Here is a 13,032-nt window from a genome sequence, read left to right as displayed (position 1 = left end):
TCACATGCTTCAAAACAACATCATAGCAAAGACAAGCTGAAGGGATGAGGTAAAATCTGGGACTATCCCATTAACAAGAGTGTTTCATTTCATAAACAAATTTTTAGGTAAAGAGCAAGGCAAATACAGCAAAATCAGGTTTATATGTGTGCAAATAATTTAGTTCAAGGTAAAGATAATTCAAGGCTCTAGAGAATTTTCCTTAATCAGTATTAATTCAAGAGCAGAACTTACTTCAAATGCAGAAGAAAAACATTTATTAAGATACTTGTTTCCATTCAACTGATTTTTCCAATAACCACATCCACTGGAATAAGAAATTCAATTTAGAAAACAATTTACTGTATCTTAATTAAATATCACAGACCGTTGAAACATTTTTTTCTAAGATCTAATAACAAGATAGCCAATTAAGATGCTAATTCTGAAATAAAAGGCAAATTGTACCCTGTGATTTACACAATGTCTCTGAGTTTAGGAGATGTTTATGTAAACAAATGAGAACAATCTCTGATTTAAATGACTGATTTACCTCTTTTCTCCTGAATGCTCAAACTTTTCCTGTCTTTAAGTATGTGAGAGAAGAATTGCCTGTTAAAGGCTCAGACAGGGAGTAAATGGACTAACATATTTTAAGGCCTGAAACCAATAGCTGGAAAGCTACCTAACTAGGAGCAGTGAGTAGAATCTATCATTAATATTATTTTAGATTCTAAAATTCATAGACACAATTCAGGAGTCTGTGGAGTTAACACCTCTGCAGGACTAGGCTATATAAAATGTTTAGAAATAAAATTGGACAAAAGAGTAAAAACAACACAAAAATACATAAAGATAGGAGAATAAAAATCAACAGTATCATGAGATAATATGATATTGACTTTCTGCTCACTATTGCCATGTTTTTAGAAGGAACATAGAGGACAATATCTAAACTGAGATTTTAAAGGAGGATGACACATTTGTGAATCTGTAAAGGAAGTGTGTCCCAGCTATAAAAGGCTGCCAGGTAAAAGAGTGCTTTGCAGAAATCATCACTTCCTGAAATACATATGGTCAGAAACATAGTTCATAGTTCACATCACTTTTTGACTGTTCCTCGTGACTTGATACAGAATAAGGTTAGCATTTCATTTCAAAGTTTGGTTTTTTTTTTCTGGGACGAAAAATAACAAAACAGCCTTTAAAACAGCCAAAGAAAATAAATGTTTTTTGGTATTCCTTACAACTATTGTGCTTGATTTGAAAGTCCCTTAAAATGCCAAAGTTGAATTAGTTTTGTTGAAATAGTTGTAAGAACTACATTCCCAGCGTAATACAACTATAATGAATTGAATGACAGTGAGGGGAATGCCCACCAAAGAAAAAAACTTTAAAAATTAATATAACAGAAAAATTTTCTAGTTGCAGTTTTGTAATTTGGGATTGAAAACCATGTAATTTATAGTAGTCTAGAAAGATTTTTTTAATTCTCGGGGTTTCTTTTTTCATAACTTTGAAAGAACATGTATGATTATAGCTGAAGATTTTTTAATTCCTTTTCTATCAAGAGAAAAGTTGCATTTTTATAAAGTGGATATTTTAAAGAAAAATCATTTGTAATAAAGTTTCAAGAAGGTTTATGCAGCAATGTCATTAATGAATATTGACCAGTATTTTTTAAAAAATAATAATTGATTTTTTGAGTCAGATAAAGTTTCTGGTTCTTGATCACTGATACAGATTATAATAACAAAACAAACATGTACAACCTTAGCAATTTTTTAGAAAATTAATTTTCAAAAGACAGCAACTCAAAAATACCCTTGCAGATAATCTGCAGGAGTATACTATTAATATTAAAAGTAATTTACCTTCTTCTGATAGTGAATTCTCAGTTGTTACAAGCATATAAAATTTTAGTATCACTGTACGAGGCTCTGGATTCTGTCTTAAGAGCCCTGAGGGAGAAGGCCACCATTAAAGCTGCTACATATATAGAAGGGAAACCCATCTGAGAAACTATTTTGCAGTGTATCTATGCATCTGGATTCACCTTGGTCTGTCTCTTATAGCTCCCAGACACTAAATCACTAGAAATGTCAGGATTCAAGATCCTCAGACAGAATCAGTGGAGCTGAAATCAAGACCAGGAAACAAATTTCTTCCTTGAAATTTCTCATGAATAACTGTTTTAAACTTTTGAAGTGTGTAGCCTTCAGGATAGTCTTGTCTGGGAATTTCTAAACCTGGAAGAATTTTCAGGCACTTGCTTCCTCAGAGTCAGGGAGAAGCACCAAGTCTGTTTGGTAGGCTGAGCTGTTCCTTGTCACATCTAACTGATATCTCCTTTTGTAGGGAAAAGGCAGCAGGAGATGTCAGGACCTGCCTCTGAGCACAGAGAGAAGGTGCAAAGGTATGCAGGAATGTGAATTTCCCATGCCATTTCTGGGAAAAAAGGGTGAAAGATTTTCTTTCCTGAACATGTATAAGTTCCTACCCTTGAGTAGATTTTTACCACAGACATACCCTCTTTTAAAGAACAGATGTCTGATAAACCTGTCCCTGACTTCACATTTGTCCACACACCTGAATAAAAATTATATCTCTGTTTTCCCAGAAAGGCAATATTCCCATCTGAGAGAGGGATACATTAGTGAAAATTTTATTTTCCCTGATTCTCAGCACACAATGGGTGTTTGGAAGTATTCACCCCAAATCTCCAGCAGAGGAGAGGTTTCCTTATCTGGGTCTGAATCACTGTGTACAATGCCTACAAATTGCTACTGGTTATTGGAGTAAGCTCAGGCCAGTTTAACACTGACCTTATTTAAGATGAGTCTTGTGCTTTTCCATCAGTACTATACAATGGTCAGAGAGAAAATCTATTTAAATTAGGAATGAAATTATGGTAGAAAACCATTGCTACTTATTTTGAAGAGAAATTATTTCCTTTTCTCTAATATGTATGACTCGAGGTTCAGACAACATCATGTCAGAGAATCAAAGAGGATATAGCTTGAGTTCAGGATTAGCATAACTCTTAGAGAAATGTAAGAGTCTTGCTATAAGAAAGCCTCAGATAAAACCAAAACTCTTTCCTTGCCTGGGATCTATGCTCCAACCCTGAGCATTTCAGAAAGCAAGTATTAATTTTCAACTGGTCTGTTGGAAACACCTTGCTGCTTTCTTGTGGTTAGGAATTTCTGCACCTCCCAACCAAATTACTGCAGTTGGACAAAATGCAGGCTCTGTGGTCCCTGCACTATTTCTTTGTTACAGTTCTCAGGGTGCTGCTTGGGCCCTGCTGTTTTCAGCTGGGAGAGAGGAGTTAATGCTTTGTTGGACTACAAATCACTTACTCTTCTGGTTACAAGAGCACAGCTAGAATGAAGTAACAAACTGGAGTTTCTGGCTGACAGCAGGTGAAACTGGCATATTAAGTTCAATGTAGTGCAAAATAAGGAGGGACTTGATTAGAAAATACTAATTACCTTTACCCAACCCTTGTACTGGGAGGTTCCCTGTGACAAGGACTTATTGAGCAGCAAGAAGTAATTAGATTTCTGACAGAGAAATTGCTGCACAAGTAATTAACCTGTCTATTTTCTTATTGCTAGATAATATCAGTTATATATCTTATAATAAAAAGAAAAAAATGCACATCAAGTTTCTCAAAAATACAGCTAAGAAATGACAACTTCAGAAGCAGTTCTGTCTTTGATTTTTCTTCTTAAAGACCAAAACCAATTGTGCACCAATTGTGAATTCATTAATGTCTTTCTCTGAATGCGATTTGAAGTAATGAGCTATCAACAAAACCAGGCAAACAACCTGCAGTTGTCATTTTGATTTCTTGACATTACCTTCCATGCAAGAGTTTCAAGCTCTTTGTATAAATATCTGGTGTCAGTTCAAGCAGTTAAATAACACATTTTTGTATATTAATTTTGCTTAAAGCCCCTTAAAACCTCTATTAAGTGTAAAAGTAACATCAATGCCTTTATTTTGTGATTGTCATCGTCCTCAAGATATTGCTGATTTGACATTATGCTATATTATAGTTTTCCTCATATCTGAAATGCTCAGAGAAAATCAGATCTTGTGTAGGTAACATGAATTCTTTTTACTCGGGTAGTATCCACATAATACACATTTGGCTATGATAAGTAAACTGATTTAGCTAAGGCTTGAAACCTTTTAACGCATGAAGAGTTTCAGAAATATATTTAATTTACTTTGTTTTAACTCCTAAGATATAAGTAATAATGTTCCTTTTGGTATGCAGTAGTAGAATTATATTAAAAATCATATCAACCAATCATATTTCAAAATAGTCAGCATCCAAGATTAACACTGATTTATGCATATCAGCACTTCAAGACATGGAATGCTTAAAAATGTGCCAGTTAAAATGTATTAAATCGCCATGTTTTATAACTGTTCATATTCCCAGGATAGAGATGATTTACTCATTATAATTCAGTCAGTCTTTACCTCCTTCAGTGTCACTAACAAACATGAATAAAGGTTGAACAGTATGACCCCTTAGAAAATATAAATTTTATTAACTTTAGCTTCCAAATTAAAATACTATTCATTTAATCAATTCTGTTATTACACATTTCTAATATGAAAATCATCAACAAAGTTCAGCTTGAGCCTTATTCTTTGGAACAGTACAGGGCTTTTTTATCTGGTCTTGAAAGTAGTGTGTTCTTGCCATGATTTGTAATGTCTTTTCAAGTGAGGAGTGGACTAAATGCTACCAAAATGAGGTTTAGTGAGTTCTGGTACTTCATTCACCATGTCAGTTGCCTTCAGCCTTAACCTCTGGAGAGACAATGGCTTCACTAGAAACTATCAATTATATCAGCCTTAGTGAGGAGGAAATGTGCTGCTGTGTGTGTTTTGTCACTTTAATAGAGTGATAGAAAAGTGAATTACACCACAAGTTTACAAATCAGAAGTTTTCATAACTCCGAGTAATGCTCTTACATAATCATTCACCAGTGCTAGTGAGATAGGTTCACCTGTATAAATCTCTGCTTTGTAGGTAATGTTTTTATGTTTAGATCATCCAGGAATTGAAGTGCAACTAAATCAACTCAAAGGTGAAGTTGGAGAAAAAATCTGCCTGCCTTTCCCAGTCCCACTGTCCTCTAATCAAAAAATGGAACACATGTGAAAGTAGCTGCAAAGCTGGGACAACTAAATAATTGCTGTCCAAGTGGTTGAATATTTCTTCCCCTTTGTGTACCACACACTTTTCTGTGGCTTACCTACACAGAGGATCTCTGTAGCTAAGAAACCACTACGTGAACAGAATTGATGGCAGATTTGCCGAGAGAAGACAGTTCCTGGACTCCATGGTTGGAACAGATTCTCTTTATCAGGACACAGTATCATGGAGCTTCAAACCCTTGGGTCTTCCCCTTTCACAAATACTTTCTTTGCATACAAGCCATGTGTGTGTGGCTTGTGTGTGTGCAGTGAGTCACTAGTCCAGGGTGTAGATTCTAGGATGATGCAGATAAATCAGAAAAATAAAGATTTAAAAGAAGTAATGGAAAATATCATACCCATTTGCTGCAGAGAAAGACAATAGAAAGGAAACAGATCTTAAGTGCTAATCAGTATCTTACCACAAAATTCTATTTGTCATGGTGCTAATTGTAGAGGAGAACATTTTTTTTTAATAAAGACAATTTTAGGCTCTCTTAACTTCATTAATCAAAATTCTGTAGCTTTTCTAAAGATCAGAAAATCTCAAACATAATGCTAATTTTTATTTTCTTCCAAAGTGTCTTTAAATTTTTCTAGGAATATATACTGGATCACATTTTTCATTTCAGCTTTAATGTTTTGAAAGTTTATATTTTAGCATGTAGCCTGCATCATATTGTGGGATAACAATGATGGGGTTTAAGACCTTAATTTATTTTTGCCTCTTGAATTTATGTTTGTGAGAAGAAAGCATCCAATCCTTTCTCAAGCTTGAATAAAAAATGTTTTCATTGTTCCAAGGGTATTTTTTATTCCTTTTCTTAGAATGGGAAATCTCTCATTCTCAAAATAGGCTTACATCAGAAAATTCTCTGATTGCTGCCCATCACTCTCAGAAGACATATTTGAAGAGAACAGTCTTAAGTCAGCCACCCATTGACGTCTTCCATTCTGAATTTTAATAAACTGTGAGATAAAGCAGAGCTTCTAAGTCAAATATAAAATCAGAAGCATACATCTCTTGAGTGAGAGCAGAGAGTCACCCACAAATACACACCATTTCCCAGCAATACCTCTGACTTTTACATTCATGCAGAACTGCAAGCACAGGTCTGTTGGCAATATGGAGTTATTTTGAGATTGCCACACTGTCTGTTTTTCAACCGTGTAGGTCATATGAATTTGTCATTTTGCAATGAAAATAAACCTTATATAATTCTTCAAGATTGTTTGACATCTCTTTTTCTGTACTTTGCCTCGTGTCTCATTTCTGCTGGGATAATAGAGATCTCGTGGTATTCCAAAGTGTAAAACCTGTTTTCTGTTCATACTGAAAGTTGTCAAAGCAGAACAAGGGTAAGTGTAAGTCTTCAAATATAGAACTTGTGGTCTTAGCAACTGCTCCCTTTGTTCCCATGGGTAGGACAAGGAGTAATGGGCTTAAAAGAATTGTAGGTTTGATGTTAGGAAGAGTACAAGGAGTAGTTAAGCTTGGGAAGAAGCAGACTGAGAGTGCTGTGTAATTTTTGTCTTTGAAATACTTTAAAGCAGATCTATCTAAAGATGGATCAAGCATGAATTGGTAGAGGTGAACCAGTGCAGAAGTAAAAGACTTGAAGGTGCTGCTGTCTTTTTCTACAGTGCTGAGGTACAATTTTATTCTTTGACTAACAAAACTACCTTCCTTTGGCTGTTAATGCTAGTTATAGGTGAGAAAGAGTAGACCTTTACTTACATGAAGTAAATAATTCAATTGGACACACATGATTTGTCATGACAAGATTAGAGGGAAGGGATGTCATCCAGAGGGAATTTTACAGATTTGAGAAACTGAACCATGTTAGTGTCATGAAGGTGAACAAGGTCAAGTGCAAGGGGAAATCCCAAACACAAGTACAGGTTGTGCAAAGAATGGATTGTAGAGCACTCCTGAGGAGAAGAACTTGGGGTTGTTGGTGGATGAGAAGGTCAGCATGATCCAGCAGTGTGAACTCCCAGCCCAGAAAGTCAGACTCATCATGGGCTGCATTAAAAGAGGTATGCATGAATAAACATGCTGAGGGAAGTGATTCTCCCCCTCTACTCTGCTCTTATGAGGCCCTGGACTGCTGCTTCCAGCTCTGAGGTCCCAGCATAGGCAGGCTGTGAACTTGTTAGAGAGAGTCCTGAGGAGGGCCACAAAGATAACCACAAGGGCATCCCTCACAAAAGCACTCAGAATTCTCCGGGAGGACTTTGCTCCATCTTGGCCTGGTGTCACTTTTTGCCATTCATTTGCTGCTGACTACTCCCAGAAACAGCACATTGGTTTGATGGAGCTTTGATCTGACCTGATAGAGTATTCTCTAATGCTGCATTTTCAGATGTGTAGAAGGTGTGCTTACTTGTCAAAATGCACACTTGGAAATTCTTCATTGTTTGTTTTGATGCCATGGTAGACATCCACCCTGACACCACCATAACCACCCACCCCAGAAACAGCATCCTGAACCAGCAAAATGAAGACATTCTTCCAAATAGGTGTAGAGCTTACTCCCATCCCCACTCCTGATCTACATTAGTGACTGTAAAATTGGACAGCAAGATGCAATATTTATAAGAACCAGGCTGGATAGGTGCCAAGAAAAAAAAATAATTAAAGGCATACAAGAAAATTTTAAAATTCAGGCAGATTGGTTTGCTTTCAGTGTATATGTTTGATGTGTTTGCCTCACTTGTCTCCGTAAAATCCTCCAGCACAGCTTGTGGAGTCTGAACCACAGCAAGGAAATTATGCATTTTTCAATCAATGAACGAACAGCCTCGACCAACCAGTTCACTGCTTCCATCTGCAGCAGGACCCTGCTGCTATTGCTCACCCTGAGGGTTTCTGAGCCATGAGGCTGCCTCAAATGGAGACCACAAAGATCCTGCTCAAAACCAAGTTATTCCTTACCCTCTAGTCTGCTTTACTTCTAAAGGCTCTGTTTGGATATGGGAGGGAAGAAAACTTTTCACTTCCCTAATTTCTTTTACAGCTCTAGAAAGGAAACCTTTTTTTTGCTGTTAAGTTCCTGGGTTTTTTGGGCAGCAGTGAAGATTCTGACTTAATGTTGCTATTTACAGTGCATTTAATTACTAGATATACAATCATACCTGCTTTCTTGGGCTACACATTGATGCCTGAACAAGAGAACAGAGATAAATAATGAGTGGGCAGCAGACAGTTGTCTTAGGGAAAACAGCTTTCAGGTGAGGCTTCACCAGACTGCTACCTACTGTGGATTGAAGAAAAAGGATCTGACTGTCCATATAGGCAGGGGTTGCACAATTTTACTCTAAAAGTACTTTTTCACCTGCTTATTTCGGAGGAAAGATCCGCACACTTATATTGTATTTATCTTCCACAACTTTGTCGCAGGTTAGGCAATCAGAAGTATTCTAGATAGAAGTATGTTTTCTGATTAATACTTCCCAGAAGTAGCAGAAGCAACAAAAAATTAATCTACAGCACATTTCAGGTCTACAAAATTTCATATCCTAATTTACTTTACAAGAACTTCTTCACCAGTTGGACTTGTACAAAGACAGAAAAAGGCATGCTAACCCACAGAACACAGCATACTTTCTGGAAGGAAATCAGTACATCCTTTACAGTGAGATCTTTTTTCATCCAACAAACACTTTTTAAAACCTCACAAAAGATTTTTCTTTAAACTGTTAAAAAGAACTCACTTCCTTCAGATCATCTATCTTGCTTTAATTTTCCTTTGGCTATAGTTGCCCTTTTTAGTTGCTAACCAGCTTTTTTCATATATATTGCTGAGTTTCCTATCAGTTGAATTACTTTGGGGACTTCCTGGAACTAATGCTTCTCCACATTATATTCTCTCTTCTTATCTTCATTTCAACTACATGCCTTCTACTTAGCTCATTTGCTGCAATATTTCTTAGAATCAATAACAATTTCCCTCAATCCATCTCCTCAGGGGCTAAGCAGATATCTTATTAGGAGAGGTGATTTGTAGTAAAGGATATCTGTGTTGTTCTGAGAAGAATGGGCACTGCTTCCATGGTCCTTCTGCCCTCTTGCAGAGCCTCACATGAGTTGCTTGTGATTATCACACTGCTAGAAGTGGTGTCCTGCCCTTACCCATCTTCATCTGGATACGCTCTGCAGCCATGGCATGCTTCAGAGGCATGGCCCGAGGCACAGACCTCACATATCACAGAACAGAGTGAATCCTGGAAATGCAGGAACTGGTTCTTCATCTTTGCAAGGACATTACAGCACACAGACATCAAGTACTGAACACTTCAAAGAAGATGAAAACTCTGAGGGATGCCCTGAAGCTCTAGATTTCTCATTAATTTGCTGTACATATTTCAGCCAAGTCACAGTTTTCTATTATTTCTGTAAATCCTGGCTACGTATTTAAGAGTCATGTAGAGATTAAATCAGACTGATGAATTTTGACCATGTTTCGTCAGATGGACAGCTGAAAATAAGAATCAGTCCTAGATCCTAAGGACATATTTCCATCTCTGCTAAATTTTTTTATTCATTGTGTATAATTTTGTCTTTTAATACAAAAGAAAAACTGGATAATTTTAATTAACTCTTTTTTTTAAAATCAGATATGATAGTGAACACAGTAGTAAATCTGCATCATCATATGCACAGGTTAACATATGATGCAAATGGAAGTCCCAGTAATGTCTTGAAGATAAGTACTGCTTGTGGAATGTCATTTGGAAGCTGCAGACATTGAGCAAGTCATTTTTAATCTTTATATATATCTACTTTCCCTTTAGAAACGTAGAATTATTAAGATTGAAAAAGACCTTAAGGATTACCAAGTCCAACTGTTCACCACTAAACCATGTCCCCAAGTGCTGCATGCACTTTGAACACTTCCAAGAATCATAATTTCACCACTTCCCTGGGCAAGGAATTGTTCCAATGCCTGATCATTCCAATATCATTGTCGTTTCCCTTCTCCTTTAGGTAGGGAAAGTCTGACTGCCTTGCACTTGGAATCACAAATTCTTTGCAAATTTTCTGTCTTTTTCTTTTTAGGTTTGTACAATAACTTTTTTTCTAATAAGAAACAAATCAACCCGAGGAAGTTCTCTTGTCAAGAGATAAAAGACATATAGTGAATGCATGATTATTGATGTTCTTCTACCCCAATACAGAGTAACTATGTCCCAGCTGCTTCTTGGCAATAATTCCTTGGTAGATGCTGTCACTAACACCATGTGGAGTCCCATCTTAAAGTGTTAATTGATATAAAATAATTCCAGCAAGCAAAAAAAGAATGTAATTATTCAGTGCTGTGGTAGTGTTTTCTGAATCCATATAATTTAGGACAGTAATAGTCATTATTCATAATTTCTGTTGCAACTAATAGTTTCTATTTTATTATGAAAAATCATGTGACCTAGTACGAAGATACTTAGTCATTCTGAGACAAGTTTTGGAATTCCTGCAGATGAAAAGCATCAAATAAATATATCATTGTAGAGAATTATCACAGACACTTTGTCCAAAGATCAGAAACTAGGGGTCAAGAGGAGCAGGATGAAGGTGGATGTACAACACAAAAGAAAATTTCAGCTGTTGGGTCTGAATATTACATAAAATGAGGAACAGCTGGAAATCATGTACAACCAAGCTGGTTTTATCTACATATTTAATATTCTATGCTTCCTTCTGAAATCTCTTTCAAAGTTATTCTGCTATGTGAATGTATTATTTATTTTCAAATGAATTTATCTGAGGGATATCTCCTGGCATATGACCTGTGGATGACAGAAGCAGTGAAGACAAACAGGTGAAGCCTGGTGTCCATATCTCATGTTGAGTAATGGTTAAGTTAAAATAACGGGTTTTTTTTCACATTTGAAAGTCAGCACACTCATCTTTGCATTTGAGGTTAAGTCCAATTCTTCAAGGTGCATGAGGTAAATATTTGCCAAGCACTTAAATTGTTTTCCATGAATCAAAAAGCTCTGGAATGTTACAATCACTAATGACATGCTACCTTGCATATCTGTCACAAGCAGGCAATGCAATTTCAGAAACTGCATACTAGGTCAAGAGTGGAGAGTTTATTGAAAGGTATCTTTTTCCTCCCCTTGGGGCTGTAAAGGGAATTTATGTGATATGCATTCCCCTTGGCCAATCCATTTTCTGTTTATCTGAGCATAAAAAAGATGCTGTGAGAAAACCATTGCTTAAAAAAATCCCAATATTTTTGCAAGGCTTTGTATTGCAAATATTATGGGTGAATCCAAATTAAAAATGGAACATAAAGGAGAGCAAAGAGGAAGTGGAAATGTTGATTAATTTATTATTTCCCATAAAGCTATGGTGTGGCTTTGTGGCTTAGTTCTTTCTGTGCATTTGGAAAAGAAACAAAATAATTCTCTACTTAACAAAACAACAGGGAAGAATTTTTGGGGGAACAAAATAGTATTCATTAGTAGATATACTTTTTCCTGTAAGCCCATGGCATTCCAGTGAACGGCACTCTCACTATTCTTGGAATGCCCTTTTATAACCTTCTCAGCTGAATGGGTAGCCCAGAGCAACTCCAGGATCAGATGAGGAATGAAAGTATAAATCTTATCCTAGTCCATTTCCCTGCATACAATGGCAAGAAAAGTTAATTTCATGAGCCTTCTTTAATTTCAGATGTAGCCCTTTACCCTTAGAGCACTCTGAACCATCTGTTCTCAAAATCTTGCCCACTGTCTTTCCCCCTACAAATGACACACAAAAAAGGTCCCCAATACAATCTACTTGTAGGAGATCTGGGTTTGTACTGATGTCACATCCATGCCAGGTGAGTGCCTTACATTGTTCTCTGCAGAACCAATCAACAAACCTATCTTCAACAAGTAAATATTCACAGACAACAGAGCCAAACAGTCAGAAACCAAAAGAGCACACAGTACATCAAGGTCCTGGAAAACATATCTTAAAATCCCTACACGAACTCAGATTATCACTGGACAATGATGTCATTGTTTTATACCCCATCTACGTCAAGAAGTTCTTTGAAGTTCTCTGTTTTTTCTGTTGTTTTTTTCTTTTGCCTCTGCCTCAAAAGCTAGAGATTATCTCATAGTGGAAGGAGAACATTTTCACAAGAATGAACATTTTTGCAGAACATTGTTATTCCACAACTTCCCACACCCTACACATGATTCTTGCTGCATGGCAGAAACATAAAACACTGCTCTACAGACTAAGTGCAACAAAGCCTAAAAAAAGTCCTCAGATGGCAAAATTAGTTAGTTTTTGTTTGTTTATTCTTTTGGTTTATTTTTCCCTGGCTTACAGCTGATTTTGATATCAAATTGGAAACAAATCTATTGAAAAATACTGGATGCTCCAAGATCCTTGGGATCTCTGAAGTTCAGAGCCAAATGTAGAGAGACTATATCTCTCCAGCCATCCTTGTCTGATGCAGCAGTTACTGGCTGGGGACATATTAACCTCTGTCTGAATAGCCACTTCTCAGCCATTACCTTGGAATCTCTGGTAATAAATTAAAAAGATAGACAAAATCCCTACACTTTCCTTTTTCTTTCTTTGTAAACACTTCCAGTTTATGCTGCATTTTTCACAACTAAATTGTGTAGTACTGCCACAGGCATGGATACACCCCAAATGGTCAGGTACAATTAAGGATTTTTGTTTCAATTGGAAAGACTTAACAGTTTAGGCTTCTAATAGAAGCTATCACTTTCAATTTACCCAATGGAAGTAATATACCAACTAACAAATTTCTTATTATAATTACTCATGAAAATTCCCACTGCAGCTAGAAACAGGTA

At 36.4% G+C, this 13,032-nt stretch overlaps 1 protein-coding gene across 7 annotated transcripts in view; it reads right to left on the bottom strand.

Moving 5' to 3' along the window:
- Positions 1-13,032, bottom strand: part of GRM5 (glutamate metabotropic receptor 5) — a 243,820-nt gene that overhangs the window by 120,091 nt on the left and 110,697 nt on the right. The window lies entirely within an intron of this gene.

The sequence above is a fragment of the Passer montanus genome, unplaced genomic scaffold, assembly GCF_014805655.1.
Source record: "Passer montanus isolate IOZ18808 unplaced genomic scaffold, ASM1480565v1 scaffold4, whole genome shotgun sequence".
In the NCBI taxonomy this organism is placed as follows: Eukaryota; Metazoa; Chordata; class Aves; order Passeriformes; family Passeridae; genus Passer; species Passer montanus.
Note: the sequence above shows the minus strand (reverse complement) of the source record. Positions and strands in the feature narration are given on the sequence as shown.